Raw genomic sequence first — 11,286 nt, forward strand, 5'->3', positions numbered from 1 at the left:
TTTAGAATTAAGCCCCCAAATGCTTACCCTGTATACCCATGCCAAACAGTACTGACACTTAAGTTCAGTTCTAAAAATATTAACTTCTGAACAAAGAAGCAACATTCCATGATTGAAAACATGACTCAGGGCAGGAGGGTGGAGGGAGATGGAGCAAAGGCTTTGATGTTGGTCAAACAGAACTTGAAGCTTGGCCTCGGCACTAAGCTGACCCTGATTCTGGAAAAGCTTCCTAGGCTCTCTGGGCCTCGGCTGCCTCATCCAGAAACTGAGTAGTAACTCCTGTCTTAGAGTAATGGTAACATGGGAATTAAGTAACACACGTGTGCCTAGTCCAGCACCCAACTCATGATGGGGGCTCAATAAGTGGGGAAGCGACTGTTGTCAGCCTTGGTAAATTTTATCATGAGCTCTGGAATTTGGAGCCACTGCACTGCTGCCAAGCATCGGAGAAACAATGATTTTACCTGGAAAGAGTCCACAAAGATGCCCTAGAAAAATAAATCAACTTTATGTGGATGATCTAGTATGAAAAACTGTTATTTTTGCACTGATATTTCTATAACTGGTTCTTGACTGGGCACAAATTCAGGTGGATGAAATTAATTTTCTATGACACAGACATCACTCAGAGGGGCTGTTCTATAACACTGACATCACTCAGAGGGGCTGCTCGATGACCCTGACATCACTCAGAGGGGCTGCTCTATGACCCTGACATCATCACTCAGAGGGCTGCTCTATAACAGTGACATCACTCAGAGGGGCTGCTCTATGACACTGACATCACTCAGAGGGGCTACTCTATGAACCTGACATCACTCAGAGGGGCTGTTCTATAACACTGACATCACTCAGAGGGGCTGTTCTATAACACTGACATCACTCAGAGGGCTGCTCTGTGACCCTGACATCACTCAGAGGGGCTTTCTATAACACTGACATCACTCAGAGGGGCTGCTCTATAACACTGACATCACTCAGAGAGGCTGTTCTATAACAGTGACATCACTCCAGAGGGGCTGCTCTAATGACCCTGACATCATTCAGAGGGGGCTGTTTCTATAACACTGGAACATCACTCAGAGGGGGCTTGTTTCATATAACACTGACATCACTCAGAGGGGCTGCTCTATGACGGCTGACATCACTCCTAGTCTCTGCTCTATGACCCTGACATCACTCAGAGGGGCTGTTCTATGACCATGACATCACTCAGAGGGCTGTTCTATGACTCTGACATCACTCAGAGGGGCTGCTCTATAACACTGACATCACTCAGAGGGGCTGTTCCATAACAGTGACATCACTCAGAGGGGCTGCTCTATGACCCTGACATCACTCCTAGTCTCTGCTCTGTGACACTGACATCACTCAGAGGGGCTGCTCTATGACCCTGACATCACTCAGAGGGCTGGACCCTGACATCACTCAGAGGGGCTGTTCTATGACCCTGACATCACTCAGAGGGGCTGCTATCACTCAGAGGGCTGTTCTATAACACTGACATCACTCAGAGGGGCTGGACATCACTCTGACATCACTCAGAGGGGCTGCTCTATGACCCTGACATCACTCAGAGGGGCTGTTCTATAACACTGACATCACTCAGAGGGGCTGTTCTATAACACTGAGACTGTTCTATGACACTGACATCACTCAGAGGGCTGCTCTATGTCACTGTTCTATAGACATCACTCATTCTGCTCTGATGATGACCCTGACATCACTCAGAGGGGCTGTTCTATGACCCTGACATCACTGAGAGGGCTGCTCTATAACCCTGACATCACTCAGAGGGGCTGTTCTATAACACTGACATCACTCAGAGGGCTGCTCTCATATACACTGACATCACTCAGAGGGCTGTTCTATGACATCTCAGGGGCTGCTCTATGACCCTGACATCACTCAGAGGGGCTGCTCTATGACCCTGACATCACTCAGAGGGGCTGCTCTCTATGACCCTGACATCACTCAGAGGGGCTGTTCTATGATGACATCGAGATGAGACATCACTCAGAGGGCTGCTGACATCACTCAGAGGGGCTGCTCTATGTGACATCACTCAGAGGGGCTGTTCTATAACACTGACATCACTCAGAGGGGCTCTTGACCCTGACATCACTCAGAGGGGCTGCTCTATGACCCTGACATCACTCAGAGGGCTGCTTGCTCTATGACCCTGACATCACTCAGAGGGGCTGTTCTATAACACTGACATCACTCAGAGGGGGACTGACATCACTCAGAGGGCTGTTCTATGACCTGACATCACTCAGAGGGGCTGCACTGACATCACTCAGAGGGCTGCTCTAACATCAACATGACCCTGACATCACTCAGAGGGCTGTTCTATAACACTGACATCACTCAGAGGGGCTGTGACATCACTCAGAGGGCTGCTATGACCCTGACATCACTCAGAGGGCTGCTCTATGACCCTGACATCACTCAGAGGGCTGTTCTATGACCCTGACATCTCACTGGACATGAGAGAGGGCTGTTCTATGGAGAGACATCACTCAGAGGGGCTGTTCTATGCACTGATGACACATCACTCAGAGGGGCTGGGGCACACTTCACTGTTCTATGACACATCAGACATCACTCAGAGGGGCTTCTATGACCTGACATCACTCAGAGGGGCTGTTCTATGACATCACTCAGAGGGGCTGTTCTATATCACTCAGAGGGCTGGACATCTCAGAGGGGCTGGACACTCAGAATGACCCTGACATCACTCAGAGGGGCTGCTCTAGACCTGACATCACTCACTGTTCTATGACCCTGACATCACTCAGAGGGGCTGCTCTATGGGCTATGACATGACATCACTCAGAGATGGGCTGATTGACATGACTGTTCTATGACCTGACATCACTCAGAGGGGCTGTTCTATGACTGACATCACTCAGAGGGCATGACACATCACTCAGAGGGGCTATATGACATCACTCAGAGGGGCTGCTCTATGACCCTGACATCACTCAGAGGGGCTGTTTATAACACTGACATCACTCAGAGGGGCTGCTCTATGACCCTGACATCACTCAGAGGGCTGTTCTATGACATCACTCAGAGGCTGTTCTATAACACTGACATCACTCAGAGGGGCTGCTTCTATGACCCTGACATCACTCAGAGGGCTGCTCTATGACACACTTGACTGACATCACTCAGAGGGGCTGTTCTCACTGACAGAGCTGCTCACATCTCAGAGGGGCTGTCTATGACCCTGACACTCAGAGGGGCTGTTCTATGACCCTGACATCACTCAGAGGGGCTGACACTGACATCACTCAGAGGGGCTGTTCTATTGGAGGGCTGTTCTATGACACTGACATCACTCAGAGGGGCTGTCTCACTGACATCACTCAGAGGGGCTGTTCTATGACCCTGACATCACTCCTAGTCTCTGCTCTATGACCCTGACATCACTCAGAGGGCTGTTCTATGTGGAGATGACCCTGACATCACTCAGAGGGGCTGCTCTAGACATCACTCAGGGGGCTGCTCTATGACATCACTCAGAGGGGCTGTTCTATGACCCTGACATCACTCAGAGGGGCTGCTCTATGACCCTGACATCACTCAGAGGGGCTGTTCTATGACCTGACATCACTCAGAGGGCTGCTCTATAACACTGGGGGCTGTTCTATAACACTGACATCACTCAGAGGGGCTGTTCTATGACCTGACAACACTCAGAGGGGCTGTTCTATGACCCTAACAGCACTCAGAGGAGCTGTCCTATGACCCTGACATCACTCAGAGGGGTTCTATGACCCTGACATCACTCAGAGGGGCTGTTCTATAACACTGACATCACTCAGAGGGCTGTTCTGTGACATCACTCAGAGGGGCTGCTCTATAACACTGACATCACTCTGAGACACTCAGAGGGGTGCTCTATGACCCTGACATCACTCAGAGGGCTGCTCTATGGGACTGATGACCCTGACATCACTCAGAGGGCTGTCTATGACCCTGACATCACTCAGAGGGGCTGCTCTATAACACATCACTCAGAGGGGCTGCTCTATGACCCTGACATCACTCAGAGCTGCTCTATGGGACATCACTCAGAGGGGCTGTTCTATAACATGACATCACTCAGAGGGGCTGCTTCTATGACCCTGACATCACTCAGAGGGGCTGTTCTACTCTGACATCACTCAGAGGGGCTGTTCTATAACACTGACATCACTCAGAGGGGCTGCTCTATGACACATCACTCAGAGGGCTGTTCTATATCACTCAGAGGGCTGTCTATCCCTGACATCACTCAGAGGGGCTGTTCTATGACCTGACATCACTCAGAGCTGCTATCTGACATCACTCACTCCCCTGACATCTCAGAGGGGCTGATGACACATCACTGGGACATCATCAGAGGGGCTGTTCTATAACAGTGACATCACTCAGAGGGGGCTGTTCTATACACTGACATCACTGTTCTATGCCCGACATCACGCAGAGGGGCTGTTCTATAACATGACAACATCACTCAGAGGGGCTGCTATGACCCTGACATCACTCAGAGGGGCTGTTCTATGACCCTGACATCACTCAGAGGGGCTGTTCTATAACACTGACATCACTCAGAGGGCTGTTCTATATGACATCACTCTGAGGGGCTGCTCTATAAACTGACATCACTCAGAGGCTGTTCTATAACACTGACATACTCAGAGGGGCTGTCTATGCCCTGACATCACTCAGAGGGCTGCTCTATGACCCTGACATCACTCAGAGGGCTGCTTCTATAACACTGACATCACTCAGAGGGGCTGAGCTGGGACATCACTGGCTCTATGAGACATCACTCAGACTATGACCCTGACATCACTCAGAGGGGCTGTTCTATTAACACTGACATCACTCAGAGGGGCTGTTCTACTAAATGACACTGACATCACTCAGAGGGCTGCTCTATGACCTGACATCACTCAGAGGGCTGACCCTGAGGGGCTGTTCTATCTGACTCAGAGGGCTGGGGCTCAGCAGGGCTGTCTATAACACTATCACCACTTCACTCAGAGGGCTGTCTATACCTGACATCAACTCAGACATCACTCAGAGGGGCTGCTCTATGACCCTGACATCACTCAGAGGGGCTGCCTCTATCTACATCACTCAGAGGGGCGACACTGACACACTCAGGGCTGTTCTATGACCCTGACATCACTCAGAGGCTGTCCTATGACCCCACAGACTCAGGGGCTGCCTATGACCCTGACATCACTCAGAGGGCTGTTCTATGACCTGACATCACTCAGAGGGGCTGTTCTATAACACTGACATCACTCAGAGGGGCTGTTCTATTGACATCACTCAGAGGGCTGCTGACATCACCAGAGGGCTGACTGACTATCTATGAGACATCACTCAGAGGGCTGCTCTATATGCTTCTATGACCCTGACATCACTCAGAGGGGCTGCTCTATGACCCTGACATCACTCAGATGTGACCTGACATCACTCAGAGGGCTGCTCTATGACCCTGACATCACTCAGAGGGGCTGCTCTATGACCCTGACATCACTCAGAGGGGCTGTTCTATAACACTGACATCACTCAGAGGGGCTGTTCTATGACCCTGACATCACTCAGAGGGCTGCTCTATGACCCTGACATCACTCAGAGGGCTGTTCTATAACACTGACATCACTCAGAGGGGCTGCTCTATGACCCTGACATCACTCAGGGGCTGTTCTATGACACTGACATCACTCAGAGGGGCTGCTCTATGACCCTGACATCACTCAGAGGGGCTGTTCTATGATGACTCCCTGCATCACTCAGAGGGGCTGCTCTATGACCCTGACATCACTCAGATCTACTGACATCACTCAGAGGGCTGTTCTATAACACTGACATCACTCAGAGGGGCTGACACTGACATCACTCAGAGGGGCTGTTCTATGACCCTGACATCACTCAGAGGGGCTGCTCTATTGACATCACTCAGATCTATTGACATCACTGGCTGTTCTATAACACTGACATCACTCAGAGGGGCTGTTCTATCTGACATCACTCAGAGGGGCTGTTCTATGACACTGACATCACTCAGAGGGGCTGCTCTATAACACTGACATCACTCAGAGGGGCTGTTCTATGACCCTGACATCACTATGACCCTGACATCACTCAGAGGGGCTGGCTGACATCACTCAGACTATTGACATCACTCAGAGGGGCTGTTCTATGACCCTGACATCACTCAGAGGGGCTGTCCTATGACCCTGACATCACTCAGAGGGGCTCTATGACCCTGACATCACTCAGAGGGCTGCTGACATCACTCAGACTATTGACATCACTCAGAGGGGCTGCTCTATACTGACATCACTCAGAGGGGTCAGAGGGCTGCTCTATGACCCTGACATCACTCAGAGGGGCTGCTCACATCACTCAGAGGACCCTGACATCACTGTGACCCTGACATCACTCAGAGGGGCTGCTCTATGACACTGACATCACTCAGAGGGGCTGCTCTATGACCCTGACATCACTCAGAGGGGCTGCTGCTCTATGACCCTGACATCACTCAGAGGGGCTGTTCTATAACACTGACATCACTGACAACATCACTCAGAGGGCTGCTCTATGACCCTGACATCACTCAGACTGTTCTATACTGCTCAGATCTATGACCCTGACATCACTCAGAGGGGCTGTTCTATAACACTGACATCACTCAGAGGGCTGCTCTATGACCTGCTGTTCTATGACCCTGACATCACTCAGAGGGGCTGCTCTATAACACTGACATCACTCAGAATGCTGACATCATCAGAGGGGCTGCTCTATCTGACATCACTCAGAGGGGCTGACACTGACATCACTCAGAGGGCTGCTCCATATCACTCAAGGTGCTCAGATGACCCTGACATCACTCAGAGGGGCTGTTCTATGACCCTGACATCACTCAGAGGGGCTGTTCTATAACACTGACATCACTCAGAGGGGCTGACAGTGACATACTCAGAAGGGCTGTTCTATGACACTGACATCACTCAGAGGGGCTGCTGACATCACTCAGAGGCTGTCTATGACCCTGACATCACTCAGAGGCTGCTCTATCTGACATCACTGACAGACATCACTCAGAGGGGCTGTTCTATGACCCTGACATCACTCAGAGGGGCTGCTCTATAACACTGACATCACTCAGAGGGGCTGCTCTATTGACATCACTCAGAGGGGCTGTTCTATGACCCTGACATCACTCAGAGGGCTGACCCTGACATCACTCAGAGGGGCTCTCTATGAACCTGACATCACTCAGAGGGCTGCACTGACATCACTCAGAGGGCTGTTCTATAACACTGACATCACTCAGAGGGGCTGTTCTATGACCCTGACAACACTCAGAGGGGCTGTTCTATGACCCTAACAGCACTCAGAGGGCTGCTATGACCTGACATCACTCAGAGGGGCAGTTCTATGACCCTGACATCACTCAGAGGGCTGTTCTATAACACTGACATCACTCAGAGGGGCTGTTCTATAACAGTGACATCACTCAGAGGGGCTGGACATCACTCAGAGGGGCTGTTCTATAACACTGACATCACTCAGCAGGGCTCTCTATGACCCTGACATCACTCAGAGGGCTGCTCTATGACCCTGACATCACTCAGACTATGACCCTGACATCACTCAGAGGGGCTGCTCTATGACCCTGACATCACTCAGAGGGCTGCTCTATGACACTGACATCACTCAGAGGCTGCTCTATGACCCTGATCACTCAGACTAGACTGGGGCTGTTCTATAACACTACATCACTCAGAGGGGTCTCTATGACCTGACATCACTCAGAGGGGCTTTCTATGACCCTGACATCACAGAATACTGACTCACTCAGAGGGGCTGCTCTATGACCCTGACATCACTCAGAGGGCTGACACTGACATCACTCAGAGGGCTGGGACATCACTCAGAGGGCTCTATGACCCTGGACTATAACACTGGGCAGAGGGCTGCTCTATGACCCTGACATCACTCAGAGGGGCTGCTCTTATAACACTGACATCACGGCTGTTCTATAACAGTGACATCACTCAGAGGGGCTGTTCTATAACACTGACATCACTCAGAGGGCTCCGAATCACGCAGAGGGCTGTTCTATGACAATCACTCAGAGGCTGCTCTATGCTGACATCACTCAGAGGGGCTTTCTATGACCCTGACATCACTCAGAGGGGCTGTTCTATTCACTCACTCAGAGGGGCTGTTCTATAACACTGACATCACTCAGAATAACAGTGACATCAGAGGGGCTGCACTGACATCACTCAGGGTTCTATAACCTGACATCACTCAGAGGGGCTGCTCTATGACCCTGACATCACTCAGAGGGCTGCTCTATGACCCTGACATCACTCAGGGGCTGTTCTATGACCCCGACATCACTCAGAGGGCTGTTCTAAACACTGACATCACTCAGAGGGGCTGCTCTATGACCTGACATCACTCAGAGGGGCTGTGAGGAGGGGCTGCTCTATGACCCTGACATCACTCAGGGCTGCTCCTGCTGGTGTTCTATAACACTGACATCACTCAGAGGGGCTGCTCTATAACACTGACATCACTCAGAGGGGGCTGTTCTATAACAGTGACATCACTCAGAGGCTGCTCTATAACACTGACATCACTCAGAGAGGCTGTTCTATCAGTGACATCACCAGAGGGCTGTTCTATGACATTGACATCACTCAGAGGGGCTGTTCATGCACTCAGAGGGGCTGACACTGACATCAACTATGACCCTGACATCACTCAGAGGGCTGCTCTATGACCCTGACATCACTCAGAGGGGCTGCTCTATGACCTGACATCACTCAGAGGGCTGCTCTATGACCCTGAATCACTCAGAGGGGGCTGCTCTATCTGACATCACTCAGAGGGGCTTTCTATAACACTGACATCACTCAGAGGGCATACCCTGACATCACTCAGAGGGCTGCGAGGGCTGGCTGACATCACTCAGAGGGCTGCTGTCATGTTCTATAACACTGACATCACTCAGAGGGGCTGCTCTATGACCTGACATCACTCACTGTTCTATGACCCTGACATCACTCAGAGGGCTGTTCTATAACACTGACATCACTCAGAGGGCTGCTCTATGACCCTGACATCACTCAGAGGGGCTGCTCTATGACCCTGACATCACTCAGAGGGCTGTTCTATAACACTGACATCACTCAGAGGGGCTGTCTATCTGACATCACTCAGAGGGGCTGCTCATCACTCAGACATCCCTGACATCACTCATGACACATCACTCAGAGGGCTGTTCTATAACACTGACATCACTCAGAGGGGCTGTTCTATAACAGTGACATCTCAGAAGGCTGGACACTGACTCAGAGGGGCATAACACTGACATCACTCAGAGGGGCTGTTCTATGACTGACATCACTCACTGACCCTGACATCACTCAGAGGGGCTGTTCTATGACCTGACATCACTCAGAGGGGCTGTTCTATGACCCTGACATCACTCAGAGGGGCTGCTGACATCACTCAGAGGGCTGACTGACATCCACTCAGAGGGCTGTTCTATGACCTGACATCACTCATGCTATGACCCTGACATCACTCAGAGGGGCTGTTCTATGAACCCTGACATCACTCAGAGGGCTGCTCTATAACACCTGACATCACTCAGAGGGCTGTTCTATAACACTGACATCACTTCTGACACCCTGCGACATCCTATACCCTGACCCTGACATCACTGTTCTATGACCCTGACATCACTCAGAGGGGCTGTTCTATAACACTGACATACTCCTAGCTCCTATGTCTGAGGGGGCTGCTCTATAACACTGACATCACTCAGAGGGGCTGCTTCTATGACTGACATCACTCAGAGGGGCTGCTCTGACCATCTCAGAGGGCTCTATAACATCTCTCAGAGGGGCTGTTCTATAACACTGACATCACTCAGAGGGCTGCTCTATGACCCTGACATCACTCAGAGGGGGCTGTTCTATAACACTGACATCACTCAGAGGGGCTGTCTATAACACTGACATCACTCAGAGAGGCTGTTCTATAACATGACATCACTCAGAGGGGCTGCTATGATGACATCACTCAGAGGGGCTAATAACACTGACATCACTCAGAGGGGGCTGTTCTATAACCTGACATCACTCAGAGGGGCTGCTCTCTATGACCTGACATCACTCCTAGTCTCTGCTCTATGACCCTGACATCACTCAGAGGGGCTGTTCTATGCCCTGACATCACTCAGAGGGCCTGTTCTATGACTCTGACATCACTCAGAGGGCTGCTCTATACACTGACATCACTCAGAGGGGCTGTTCATAACAGTGACATCACTCAGAGGGGCTGCTCTATGACCCTGACATCATCAGACATGACATCACTCAGAGGGGCTGCTCTATGACCCTGACATCACTCAGAGGGGCTGCTCTATGACCTGACATCACTCAGAGGGGCTGCTCTATGACCTGACATGGGGGCTGTTCTATGAACACATCACTCAGAGGGGCTGTTCTATGAACATCACTCAGGGGCTGCTCTATGACACATCACTCAGAGGGCTGTTCTATAACACTGACATCACTAGAGGGGCTGATTGACATCACTCAGAGGGGCTGCTCTATGACCCTGACATCACTCAGAGGGGCTGCTCTATGACCCTGACATCACTCAGAGGGGCTGTCTATGACGCCTGACATCACTCAGAGGGGCTGCTCTATGACCCTGACATCACTCACTGTTCTATGACCACATCACTCAGAGGGGCTGTTCTATAACACTGACATCACTCAGAGGGGCTGTTCTATAACACATTAAGCTGTTCTATGACACTGACATCACTCAGAGGGGCTGCTCTATAACACTGACTCAGAGGGCTGGACGACATCACTCAGCTCCTGCTCTATGACCCTGACATCACTCAGAGGGGCTGTTCTATGACCCTGACATCACTCAGAGGGCTGTTCTAATGACCCTGACATCACTCAGAGGGGCTGCTCTATAACACTGACATCACTCAGAGGGGCTGCTCTATAAAACTGACATCACTCAGAGGGGCTGTTCTAATGACCCTGACATCACTCAGAGGGGCTGTTCAGAGGGCTGTTCTATGACCCTGACATCACTCAGAGGGGCTGCTCTATAACACTGACATCACTCAGAGGGCTGTTCTATAACACTGACATCACTCAGAAGGGGCTGTTCTATGACCTGACACACTCAGAGGGGCCTGTTCTATGACCCTAACAGCACTCA

The 11,286-nt window shown here is 50.9% G+C and overlaps 1 protein-coding gene across 4 annotated transcripts in view; it reads right to left on the minus strand.

Moving 5' to 3' along the window:
* The window catches only part of GRHL1 (grainyhead like transcription factor 1), a 64,868-nt gene that overhangs the window by 2,101 nt on the left and 51,481 nt on the right, over positions 1 to 11,286 (minus strand). The window lies entirely within an intron of this gene.

This window comes from Capra hircus, chromosome 11, assembly GCF_001704415.2.
Source record: "Capra hircus breed San Clemente chromosome 11, ASM170441v1, whole genome shotgun sequence".
Lineage (NCBI taxonomy): Eukaryota > Metazoa > Chordata > Mammalia > Artiodactyla > Bovidae > Capra > Capra hircus.